The sequence below is a fragment of the Aulostomus chinensis genome, chromosome 14 (genome assembly GCF_037954235.1).
Source record: "Aulostomus chinensis isolate RoL2024-O1b breed Wild chromosome 14, RoL_Achi_v1.0, whole genome shotgun sequence".
In the NCBI taxonomy this organism is placed as follows: Eukaryota; Metazoa; Chordata; class Actinopteri; order Syngnathiformes; family Aulostomidae; genus Aulostomus; species Aulostomus chinensis.
In genome coordinates this window covers 23,712,132-23,725,870 of record NC_141333.1, presented here as the reverse complement: position 1 = coordinate 23,725,870, position 13,739 = coordinate 23,712,132, and positions in this window count along the sequence as shown.

The following is a 13,739-nucleotide window of genomic DNA, read 5'->3' as shown; positions in this document are numbered from 1 at the left end:
CCATCCGTCCAAGTCCACTTGTCTCCACAGCGGGTGGCCGAAAAAAAAAAGAAATTAGCCACTGCTACAGACGATTGCCCTACACAGAGACTGACATGACCACCTTTTCTATTTACCTAATAATTCTAATCATGCAAATTAAGGTTTGGCCCACTATCTCTCTTTTCTGGGTTTCTGAGCAGAGTCTTTCTGCCATTACAACCCAAATTGGGGTGGAAAGTGGAACTGATCTGCATCAACATGATGTCAACAATTTCCATCCACTCACAACTAGACAGTGCATCCTCCATCCCTGCAGTCCTGATGGCTCTGAGGGTGGGGCCAGGTGGCCTGAGCAGGATTATTGTTGTTCGGGGTCAGGAGTTGGTCTCATCTCCCCTGAACACACAGAACACAAGGTAAACAACCTGCTGACAGGAAATCCTGTCTGTCAAACACCAGCAAGACAGTAACGTCAGACTTGTGACCCCTGAGAGCCACACCACCCAGTCACAGAGCACTGATGTGTGGACACACACACACACACACACACACACACATACACACACACACACTGATTCTATAAAGTTGCAGCCTGTCTATATTTCCTGGGCCCTCTAGTTCTATCGAGCCATGCTGATGTGTCTCATTTCTCATTGGCCTGTGTTGTGAAACACCTTTCACTAGATTTCATCCCAAAAATTTCTGAACAGTAAACTAAAACAAAGCAGCTGGAGGTCGAAGTTTCAGAGGCAGAAATGACCACACAGGGGGTTAAGTGTTTTACACATGTGTACACACGTGCCACAGGAGGATGGAAAACATCCATGTATATTTATTACACAGTAGTTTCCCGTATACACACACACACACACACACACACACACACACACACACACACACACACACACACACACACACACACACACACCTCCTCTTTCAAAGACTGTTTACTGGCAATGATGACTAAAAACCTTCCTTCCATGAAAGTCCCATATCAGAGATTAAGAAACAAATATGGGAATTTGATCAGAACAACAGCTGTGCTGCATAACCCAGAGGGTCATGAGAAGAATGGACAGATTATTGCTCTGTGTGTTTTAATTCTAAACAGCAGTTCTGTTTCACAAATGTGAAAGAAAGATTCTCGTAGAACAAAACTACTGGTTGTGTTTGCCTGAGCCGGCTAAAAAGGGAGGCCCACAGGTCATTTGTGACTATGTTATGAACCCAACAGGTGCGTTTAAAGGAGCGGCAGGTGCCGCCTGTTTCTGGCTTTTTTTTCTTTTCTGTTTTAACGTATTCTTTCCTTTGCTTTTTCTTTTTTAATTTAACAAAAGAAACACGACATACAAACAATATGGCATAAATCTGTCTAAATCGTTTTTTGAATCATACTCTGATCAGGAACCCTCCCTCCTCGCCCCTCACAACCTACATCAGCAATAAGTTACTGCTAATATAGCCTCTCTAGCTTGCGAGCAAAGTCGGCAAATGGTTTTCTTACCAGTCCAAAAGAAAGGCTGCTACCTGCACGTCCGACTCCTCCAGCGAGCAAATGAATCCCCAAGAATCTCTGGTGTTGCACCGAGCCTTCCCTCTTATCCGTTGCTTGTTCTACAAAAGACCTTTTTCTTTTTGCTGTGTTTTCTTCTGGATCCACGCTCGTCCTGCTTGATGCTGCTCACCCAACACCGATCCAACAAGGCCTCGATTCCCACTTTAGGCTTCCTGGTCTCGGCAGTTGATGGACAGCTAAACAGGCCAACTAATCCAGCTGGTAGCAGGTTTTGATTGGGTGGGGGTCAATTTGGCCCTGTACCACTTATGTATTATCGATTTTGATGCTTCCTTTTTTAAACATCATAGTTTATTGATTTCCATCGAGACATCGCGACTAATTCAGGGATTCTCACAAAAAGTACATAGAAATGTGGGAGCCTAACCCTCCTTTAAGTGGGCACTGACATAATATAGTGGTACTAATTGATGTAAAGCATTTCACCTCAAAAGCTGCTATAAAAATACATGGAGAGTTAAAAATCAATGATTCAGGGAGTTTAGTAATTAATGATTGTCTGAAAACAGAACCTATTTAAATTCTTTTCTTGTTTATTCTCTGTGACAACACCAGTTTGTTTGCTGTCAAAATTATAATATGGTCAGTTTTTGCCATGAACAAGCGATTTTTTTTTTCATTGGTTTGTTTCTTCATTTTGGTTTTTTGCTTCATGGAAAAATGTTCTACAAGATGTTACAGGTCACAGAACAGAAACAGCTGGGCAGAGACAAAATTCCCTCACTGGCAAGCTTCCTCCTCAGCCCGTCCCAGTGTCCTCACACTTGAAGAGTTGAAGGTTGAAGGTTTTACCCACACGTTCGAAGTCCCTCTGACCAGGGACCCGTATTCCTCTCTGTTGGGGTCTCGTTTGCACCACTCGTATGACTCATAGTCCATTTGCCACTGGAAGCGGACCTAGCAAGAGCTGAAGAAGAAAGGTTTTTCATTTAATTGAAAATATGACACGCTATAGCTTTCAGACACGCTGAATTACTGGATCGCAAGTTTTTTCAAAATAAACTGGCAGCAGAAAGAAGCATTCAAGAATTCAAGTTTCCAGCAGCTTTTCTGGTCGGTGGGGAATCACGGGACGCTTTCATCTCTAACATCTGACCAACTGATTCTGCTTGGAGTCAGTCTGCATTGACTGTGGTATTAATGACATTCTGCGTGACAGGATCATCATGCCAGTCTAATGTAACACTGCAGCACGCAGATGTGGACACACCAGTCACACACACTTGCTGGCCCTGTCCACACTCCTGTCAATCTTGAGAGCACCAGATTCTAAACACTCAACAGAGTTCTGCCACTGTCACCAAATACTTGCTGCTTTTATGTCTTCGCCCCGTCTGCAGCCGTCTTCTTCAGAGTGGTCAAACCCCTCTTACTCAAAACAATACCACTTACATAAATTCTTACTTTTGAGGAAAAACTTCAAAGTTTAACCTTTGAAAAGGACCCAAACTATGAAAGTACTTCCATGGGTTCAAGCGCAGTGTTTACTTGTCTCAAGAGACTTGGATAGGCTTTTTTTTAACTCATTTTACAGGTATTTAAGGGGTTAAACATTGGGATGATGAGCAAAACCTGGCAAACATTATAAAAGAGTGAGAAAAAGGCATTAACGCATGTTTCTGTTGTTAAGTCATTAGTCAGTCTTTTGTTGGCCAAGAATGATCAAAGCCCAGGGGCCCTGTGTATTTACAAGAGTTGGGGGGTATGGTAGCCAGTTGTGAGCTTTATGTGTGCCTGTGTTTATGCACAAATATGTTGTGTGTGTTTTTGTGCCTATTTGGGTGTAGGCCCAGTGTTATCACACTGCTGTGGATGGATGGACTCGACTCAGTGGTCCCACAGGATGCCGCTTTTTCCAAAGGTTTGTTATAGAGCTGCAGCACCGATGTCCTCTGATCCACAGCCAGGCACACAAACAAGCAGCGTGTGTGCATGTATGAAAGGTGTAAGACACTGCCTGTGTGTGTGTGTGTGTGTGTGTGTGTGTGTGTGCGTGTGCGCGCGCGTGTGTGCGTGTGTGTGGATGCAGGCTCCTGCTTTTGAAAAGTATTTGTTTTGGACTGAGGCATAAAAGCAGCAGTTTGCCAAGGAGTAAAACCACCCTATCTGGCTGGAAGATGCCTTGTGGGGGTCTGAAGTAACTGATCTCAGTTCAGTGGGTGGTAGTAAATGGTTTCATCAGGGGTTAGTTTGCTGGTCAAGGCTCCTTAGGGCTCTTACTGTCCAATTCAGGATTTAGTCGGATGCCAAATGCAGCACAGCTTCAGTGAAGTGTCAAATTGTCTTTCTAAACAGATCATCATGCACACACACACACACACACACACACACACACACACACACAGAATATAGACTGTTTCCTCCGCTAACAAAATCGCCCCCCCAAGCAGTCTCTCCAAAGAAGGCCTGAGACTTGCACTTGTGCATCACTCAAAGACTCCACACAGGAAAGAATCAGCCCTGCAGTCCTTCTTTCACTTCCTTTTACTCTTGTCCTTTTTCGCACCCCCCACGCTTTCATCATGTAATTTTGTGTGTATGTATTCTCTCTAATTGTCGCCTCTGATTGTCGCCTTTGAGACCCGAGGTGGACATCCACATGAAAGTGCAGTCTGGTGCCAACCTGACTCCTGACCTGCACTCTTTCAGATGCAGCTATTTCAGAGCTGTGATGCCAGAAAACACACACACACACACACACAAACAGACAGACAGACACACACAGGTCTGTAAATAGAGCATTAGACCATGATGCCCTTTAAGAGGCTAAGTGGGAAGCTGCTTGGTGAGGATAGAATTTCCGGATTAGGATCCAGGACAGGATTCCCTGTTGTGTGCATGGAAATGGCTTGATGGGGAGGTAGAGGAAGGGAAAAAGAGGACAGGAGAATGTTGAGCGAGGGGCATGGGTGGATGGGGGGTGGGTATTTAAAAATATAAAAAGGATGCCTCCTTGTTGGTGTACGGAAATTAAGTATATTTTAAGGCCTAAGGCCTAAAATATTGTGTAAAACCACCTATGTTTCACTTGTAGTCAGTGCGGTTTCACCCACTATTGGTCAAAGACGGATGTTTGTTTAAGTCCCCTTGCATCCACAGGCAACTTTGAGGGTACCCCCTCTGCGTACATGCGTACATCACCAAGTTGTGACTGTGACTTACTTGCCCTGAAATCTGATGGCTTCTTCCTTGGAACATCCAACACCTGATAGTTTTTGCATAACCACGTCATCAGATGAACAAATAGTAACAAACATGACCTCCATGGACGAGGTGCCAGGGAGGATCGCACTGAAATAAAACCACAACTTTTTAACACTGCATTGGATTGTGGTGTTGAAATAAAAATTCTGAAATATTTCATGGCACTTACACAAATTCCATGGTTCAGCAACACCACGTGGCAGGCGGTGATTGTCGCTGTTCAAACACAAGAGAGTCTGCACCAGGAGGCAGGCCAGAGTGGAGGTTGGTACCGGCAAACACCAGACTTGCAGCAGGGAACAGGTGTGACATTTCCCTCAACCCCAGTGTTTTCCTATGTTTGTGTTTGTGTCCTAATTGCATTGCTCTCAAGAAGCCGGAGTGTACAACAGCCTCTTGAAAGTACAAAGCAGCATGAACCACCACCCACTGAGTAACATTGTTGAACCAGGGTTATATGTGTCCACCATGATGAATGGGACCTGGTTGACTTTCTCCTGTGTCTGTGGTGCCAAGTGTTAAGAGGTCGGCTCACACACGTCTGTGAGATCAGGTTGCCATAACTACAATGTTTCCCTAACTACTGTATATGTAACCATAATCATCACCACCATCATAGCATGTGCTCTGTTTGACAAACTCTAATCGTCACTTCATGACCTCAAGCAGTGTTAGTTCCAGGTACAGTATACTCTTCAAGATACAGGACGTGCAAGTAAAAATAGTCACATGGATCCTTTGTCATGGTGGTAACTTTAAAAGCTAATAATAAATGTCCTTGATTCATTCAGGTATGAAGCCATAACTACATGTCCTGTTTTTTTTTTTTTCTTTATCATCTCCTTCCTTGCTTGGTTGACGTCTGGGGCTCCAGGTCCAGGTCCAGGTCCAGGCAGGGCTGGGCTTCTCCCCAGAGGTCAGCTTATCAGCTCTCCCGCCTGGTGCATCCTATACTCTTGGCGTCTGAATAGCCTCTGCAGATTCTTATTGTTTTGCTACTACAGCAAGGAAAGCTATTGAAGTGTTACTCTGGAAGTGACTTAATTACCTGGACAAACGCCACTTTCCACTGAGGAGAAAAGCATGTGAGCTTCCCTTCCAAGTGTTTGTGTGTATTTTCAGTGTCTGGCCGTGGGAGTGGGTTTCTAAGTTTTTCTACCTCTGAGTAACTTTAACTGATGAAATGCTAAGAGCATGACTGTCTTGCACAGCGCTCCTGCTGCGACACCTCAACATAGCCACAGTGGCCCTGAGAGAGCGTTACATCATAGCTGTCAGAATATAGCAGGCCGTTGCTAAAGAGCCTCACGAGGCATTCAGTGTCCCAACACCACTGTGGTTTCAGACCAGGGGTTACACTGTGCAGAGGTGAGTCCTTCAGCGTTGGAGGTACGCTGTTCCTGAGAGCGTGCACGCCATTTTTTGTTTTTGTAACCTAAATCAAATTTGCAATTTCCCTGGCGGAACGTCCAAAAGGGATTAATAAAGTAATCTGTCTGTCTAAAATGTGTGGCGACATGCATGTCCCCATCATCTGTGCATCACCAGATGCACGGAGTGAAAAGGGTTCCTTAAGTGAACATAGGCAAACCTCAGAGAGGAATATACACATCCTTCAGCATCCTCATCTTCATCACCTATTATATAGGGTACCACTAATGCACAGACACAGACACAGACACGCACGCACGCACGCACACACACACACACACACACACACATACACAGAGCCATCAAGTAAAGGAGGAAGAAGGACTGTTGAGAACCTTTAAACAAAAAGACATTTTTAGAAAAGGGGAAACAAAGGGGGGAAGTGACATGACGTTGCACAGCAGGGAATCTGAGGGTCACTGGTGGCATGATGGACACGCCTAAGGAACAGTCCCACACATACACATTCATTAGCTCATTTTGTACATACTCACATTAATAAACACAGTCAAGGTCCTTTGCACGACTCTAAAAATAGCCATTTCCTCATCTCCCCTCTTATTTGCTGATATTAGAATCATAAGGATGTTTTGCATCCTCGTTCTCTTTCCCTCAGCTCAGAAACCCAGCGTGTCTTGTCAAGGGATGTACTTGTTTTGATTATCTGTCCTGCAATAAAGTGATGTTGTAACAGGGACAGAACATTATGTAAGTTCTATTTCAGCAGACTTAACCCAGACAGACAAATAATGTGGTGTTACAGACTTTATTAGCAACTTTGTTATTGGCAGACATTCCCTGGACTTTATTATAATTGTTTTTGTTGTGTCGCCTGGCTGTTCCCGTGTGCATGTGTTTCCCTAATAATGGAAAACTGTGTTTACATGACGTCTTTACCAAACAACCGACCTGCTTCATGTGCATCCAAGCTAAGTCCTGGACAGCAACATTGGCCAAAATTAGAATAGAATAGAGCTGTTTCTAGTCATTACTTTGCAGATGTTGCTGTTAGCTTGAAAGAGCGGTGAGATGACTTCAAGGGGAACAGCCACTGCAAATCTGCTAGTCATTGATGGTACACTGCTGACTATTTTGTATTGATTCCTATGAGTGTGATGAAATGAAACGTAGACGGGGTCAAATCTCATTCTACCTACACAAGTGTGCACACGTACACACACACACACATCTGTTACAGTCTGTATGAATCTCAAACCCAGAGGAGGTAAAGCCATCAATCATTCCTTCCCTTTCTCTCTCTCATGCAGCCGGAGGAAACCAAGGGTACAATTCTGTGTGTGTGTGTGTGTGTGTGTGTGTGTGTGTGTGTGTGTGTGTGTTTACTATAATGCTAAAGGTGAAGCTGAAGCTTCTTCCTGTTTTCACTCAAAATAGAAAGAACAGAGGAGTTACATGCTGGTTGCTCATACAGAACGTTGTAAATCACCAGCTGTCACTGACAGCACAACAACTTGAGGTATTCAGTTGAGCTGGACACAAGTCTGATGGGTAAATAAGGAGATTTTGTTACATAGAGATGGCAAAGGGCAATATATCAGCTTGTGGGGAACATGTGTAGGCACAGCGCTACTTTGCACACATGCATGACACACGCGTCCACTGGTGCAGAACTAACAACATGTTCTCACTGATCCAAATACAAAGCCATTCTCCTGCTAATCCAATATGTGTACAGGTCCTCTGTGTAACGGTGCACTTACTGTACTTCAGGATTCGTTGTAGGACTGAGTAAAACTAGGATTCCATATTTCAAAAAAGCCCTCACTGAACACAGACACTTGTAGTTTGGTTTATTTTGAGATTCACTAGCTTGCAGTAACATTGCACTTGTTTCTTGTATGTCATCTAGGGGTATTTGTTGGATTTAACAGGTGCCATAGAGCGGTTGGACGGGGTATTAATTCCTGTTCTGTGGTGTGATATGTAACCCCACTAAAATGCTTGGGGCTGTGATGGCTCAGAAGCTTCCTAAAGGCTCTCTGAAACCGCTATGTTACCATGTTGGGTTTAGAATGCGTCATTTGTCCCTGTTGGGGTCGTTTCTGACCTCATCTGGCAACCTCATTATTCATGCAAGTGCATGAGTTGACGCGATCGGTTGCTGTTGTTTACCTGGCAACCTCATTTAACTACTACTCTGTGATTGGCCGCCCTCACTGTCACTGAAAAGAAAGTACTCCCACTTTCTCGGCTAACTGTCGACGGTGCTAAGCGTGACTGCTACTGTCAATTGACAACATTCCATATCATACAACAACATTCGTAAGATAAGATACCAAGTAACCACGGCCCATTCGTGGATCCAGCCGTATATGCAGTGGCGGGGTGGTGGTCGGGACAACCGGGACAACCGGGAGTTTTGGCCTGGCCCCTTGGTAGCCTGGCTGGCTGGCGAGATTCCTTCCCCCTCAAGCCAGGCCAGGCCAGCTAGCGACAGATAAAACAAAGGTCTCAATTCTATCAAGGCCATTCCTTCAATCAATCTGCTCAGTCAGTGCTGCTGCTGCAGGCTCCAGTTTGTGTCGCGCGAGCGAGCGACACCAGAGAGCTGCACTCACTCGGCTCGCTCGCATAATCGCCCCCTCCCGAAATATGTGGAAGGGGCGTGTGTGAAAGGGGTGGGTTCAGTGTGTGTGAGTGGGGGGGGGGGGGGGGGGGCACTGACTGAACTGTGACGCATCACTTCAGCCAAAAACGCATTGGTCCATTTTCCTGCGGCGATTCAAAAAAGGGGAGATACTTCAAACAGAGGTTATGACACTGCCTCACACTTCGTGTGTCTTCCCCACAACCGGGGGACGTTGAAGAAACACCAAAAACACGAAAACCATGATTTTCATTCAAGGTGACCTTTAAAGGGAGGCAACGTAAGCATTTTATCCTAAAGTTGATGTGTTGGCAGCCGGAAAAACAGGTGAGTGTAAGGATCTGAGCTGACAGACAAATTGTGATAGCAAGACGACTCCTAAACTGCACCTCTCGGAGGTTTCTGGTCTGCAGGGGTCAGGACTTACCAAAAGTTGTTGAAGGAAGGAAAACTAATGAGCGACAGGGTCATGGGCAGTCAAGACTCACTGATGCAAAGGCTGGCCCATGTTGTTTGATCCGATGCTAGAGCCGCTGTTACTAAGATTGCACAAAAAGTGAATGCTGGTTCTGATAGAGAGGTGTCATAAATTGGGGCAGCGTACGGGGCTGCATAGCCACAGACCAGTCAGGGGGCGCACGCTAACCCTTGTTCGCCACTTTAAGTGAAAACAATAGACATGTGAGCATCAGAACTGACATACAAATCTTTGACGGTGAGAGGAAGTCCAGAAGAAGACGGGAGAATGCCAGGCAGAAAGGATTTGGGATGCCAGGATCTGGGGCCAAGCAGGAAGTGCTGCCTGCTGAGAGGGAAGAAAGGAAGACGTTCAGCAGAGAGAACTGAGATGAAAGAGAGGTGAGGGGACATGGTGGTTGAATTATTAATTATTAAGGCTCGCGTGATTGAATAGAGGGACAACGTTCCATGATGTTGTTCTGCCAAGCCAGCAGGAGGCGCTAGTATAAATTAGCCTGCGCAGATGTGGCATAAGGTCAGGACGCAAGCAGAAAAGTATCTACTCCTTGCTTGGTTGAGGGTAGGACGCTGAGGTTACCTGACTGTTGGAGCATTTCATGATAACATCAGACATTCTGGGGTTCTGACACCCGAACTGGGTTAAAAGGCAAAATGGCCCAAAGGCTGGTTCAGACTTGGACTGACACTGACTTTTCACTCCTATTGCTACATGATGTTGAAAAGTTTCAAAATCATTAAATATACAATGTGACGGAGAAACACCTGATATTTTTGGCGGACCCCATCATGTCCTGGGGGCGGGTTCACCGTAGCACCAGCGGCTAAAGACTACAGACTAACTCACACAGGTAGTCCAGCTGAGCCAGGTGCACTCATGTTTGTGTTCTCTGGTTAATTATGGCAAATATTATTGCAGCTTGCAGCCCTTGACTCTACTCTGCTGGTCAGCACAGTTTGAACAACTGGCCAAAGCTCATTCACAGAGTGGAACCAGTTGAGAAAGAGAGCGATCACAGCAGGTCCAGATGATTTGGTCCAGACCATTTAGTATCTGGCAGCTATGTTGTTATTGTATACAGAAGAGGATAAAAATATCAAATGGATTTAACTCCTCAACTGATTCAATTATTCAGTCAAAAATGTATATATGAAGTCCTCCAAAAAGTCCCCGTGTCTTTGTACATCTTGTCCTTTGGCTCGCTCCCACCCTTACTTCTCAAATTGCCCACAAGTAGATGGACTAAAAGCATGTTTAATTCAATTTTCTAGTGAATAGCCCTCACAGTAACACAAAGCAGAACATTTCCAGTTTTCTCTTATCCTCTTTTTGTTTCTCTTTAAGAGCTGCAGCCCCAGCGTTGCTTTCGAGCCGGTTCGCTATGTATCACGTTTAAAGGATAAACAGAGAGAAAGAGACGGTGAAGATGGGATGCACCATACAACACTAGAATAACCTAGTGTGGTAGACCAGTAGTATTTGTTGCGTCTCATTCAGAGTCCTAAGGTCATGCGGTCTTTGTGTCACACATTTCGTGACACTTCACCTCTCCTCTCATTTTAGACTCAGACTACCTGCCTCAGGTGTCCTGTGTATGTGATTGACTGCCCCTCCTTGATGTGTTTCACCTGTATTCAATCTGGCTGGCCTCCTTTGTGTATAAAGTCAGTTCTCCTTCCTTTCTTCGTCAGTTCATCTTCGTCCTCTGTGTCAAGAGTTCTCGCATTCCCCTCATGTCAGATAGTCTCTGGTTTTATTTACACCCTTGCTCATTTTTTTAACCTTGCTCAGCCTCAGGCCTTGTCATATTTATCTGCTTGAAAAGTTGCCTGTGTGCACGGAACCTCTGCCAATAAAGACCTGGTCTGACCACACACCTTGCCTGTCTCATGTCCCATTCCTGTGACCCAGCCTTCTCATTATAAGTCTTGAATTTCCTGATATGAGCCTCAAAGACTCCTCCCACCGGTGGATAATGAAAACAACAAAATCAGCGAAATGAGATTAACGAATTCCAATTTATACTTGAATTTTTTTTTTTTTTTATGATGGTTCGAGAACAAGGCTGGACCAAGAACAGGTCCTTGTTATACACCTTTTATACCAAAGGGAAGAATTTTCACCTCGACAGATTAGCGTTAGCTCATGTCTGTAAAAATTCCAGACCTTTGAGGTGCTCCAGCTACAGTTTTCAGATGTCCAAATAGTTTAAAACTGGAACAAAATGGCATTTTGGTAAGACTATTAGTAGCGATTGTAGTACCATATTTTCCGCACTATAAGGCGCGGATTAGAAGGCGCACCCTCAATGAATAGCCTGTTCTACAACTTTTCATGTATAGGGCGCACCGCATTATAAGGCGCATAGAATGGAAACGACTGTAGTGGCTGGGGTTGCGTTATGCATCCACTAGATGGAGCTGCGCTAAAGGGAACGTCAACCAAACAGTCAGATAAGTCAGTCCCTCAAACTTTATTAATAGAGTACAAACCAACATTCTGACAGCTCCGTTCACTCCCAAAACAAGATAGTGCATTCACAAACGGGGAGGGGAACTTTTCCCTGATTCAGTAAACACGTAAAAGAAACAGTCTGATACCGCTACGGTAAATCAAACGTTAGTGCAATCACAAAGTGCAATCACAATATAGTAACTCTCGAAATAGTGCAAATAACAATAACAATATTACAATAACTCAACGTTGTTCAAACGTTAATGTCCATCTTCACAATATCTCCCAGCCTCGTTCAGTTGTAAACACGTGAAAGAAACACGTAAAGCTCACTCTTTCAGTTCATTCCTCATCCACGAATCCATCGAATTCTTCCTCTTCAGTGTCCGAGTTGAACAGTTGGGCGAGTACGGCGTCCAACGTGCCCGGTTCCGTCTCGTCAAAGTCGTCATTGTCCGAGTCAGTGTTGCCGTTGTTGTCTGGCAGTTCGGTGACGATACCGTTTTTACCGCCGTTACTTCGGCGACGCCCCCTGACTACGGTAGCCATAATTAACCAACATTGATCCATTATATAAGGCGCACTGGATTCTAAGGCGCACTGTTGGTTTTTGAGAAAATTCTTTTTGGCGTGCGCCTTATAGTGCGGAAAATACGGTACAATTTATATTTCTCGTGAGAAATAAAATCTGAGCCATTATTTTCTTTGACAGACAGAAAGATATGGTGCGCTAACTGCAAATAATATGCTTGTTGATTAATCATGTCATATTCTTGAATAACCAAAAGTGTTTTTGAGGGGAAAAAAAAATCTGTTCACTTGTTATGCAGTACTAGTGGTTCAAAAGAAAATCACCTGAATGCACCTCTCTGCAATTAAGTGTCATTAATTCAAACGCCATTCCAAGTGTCTGAGCCATAGACGTGACGTGATTATTGCTGATAGGCAGTAATCATTGACTCTGTTTACTGTAAACCTGCACCACAGTGGGATCACCATTTGTAGTAATCAGTAATTCTTGCTTAATCTTCAGGAAACAAGTGTATGGTGGGTTCACTTCATCGTGTGCATATGCCGAATTTGTGGGAACCCACATGACGGTTTGTTTAATGAGATGTTTTATGGTTCTACAGCTCATCTCATCTCGGGACAGCCTGGAGAGCCTTCATACCGGGATGAGTCACCTCTGTGCTTTTTTGGCATCCGCACGCTTATTACTCATTTGGATGAGTTAACGCACACATGCTGAAAGGAAAATACACACACACACACACACACACACACACACACGAACACACATCGCAACACACAAAAGCCCTTTTAGAACCTGTGTTGTATAGACAAACACATTCCCACACATACACTCCCATACTGGATACAATTTCACAGCCTCAGTTTCGTAGGAGAAGACGGTTCAAACCCAATGACACTGGCTTTTCTTAATGTGTCGGGCAGTCACTTACTCAGCGCTGTGCCCGCTGGCTATTGGTGCCTAACTGAGAATTAACAACATTTCATTCCTGATGAACAGGATGTGACCTCTCACGAGCCTGCGTGACTAATAAAGAAATGTTAAATAGATTTTTTTTTAAATGCCCAGAGGCCTCAAAAGCCCAATGTGTCCCTCTACATCATTTAGGGTCTTCACATATTTCATGAGTTGGAATTTATATGGTTTCATGGTCACTTGTGTCAAAATGTACTTTTGTGAATGTTTAAACAGTTTACATTGTCCTCACTGGTTGTAAAAGCTGTGTTGAATTACACACAGAAAACAGCTGTCACTGTCTCATACGTCGAACACATTTACTTAGACTAATACGCATATACTTAGGCCTTTTTTGTATTTTCTTCCTCTTTCTACATCTCCAGAGTGTTTGCTCCTCATTGTTGCAACTTCCCTCAGTTGTCTGCTTCACTGCCAGACATTTTGTGAAAGAACTTTAGCAATTTATTGGACTTTTGTCTTTCAGCCAGTACATTGTTGGACCAACTGCCTGCAATCC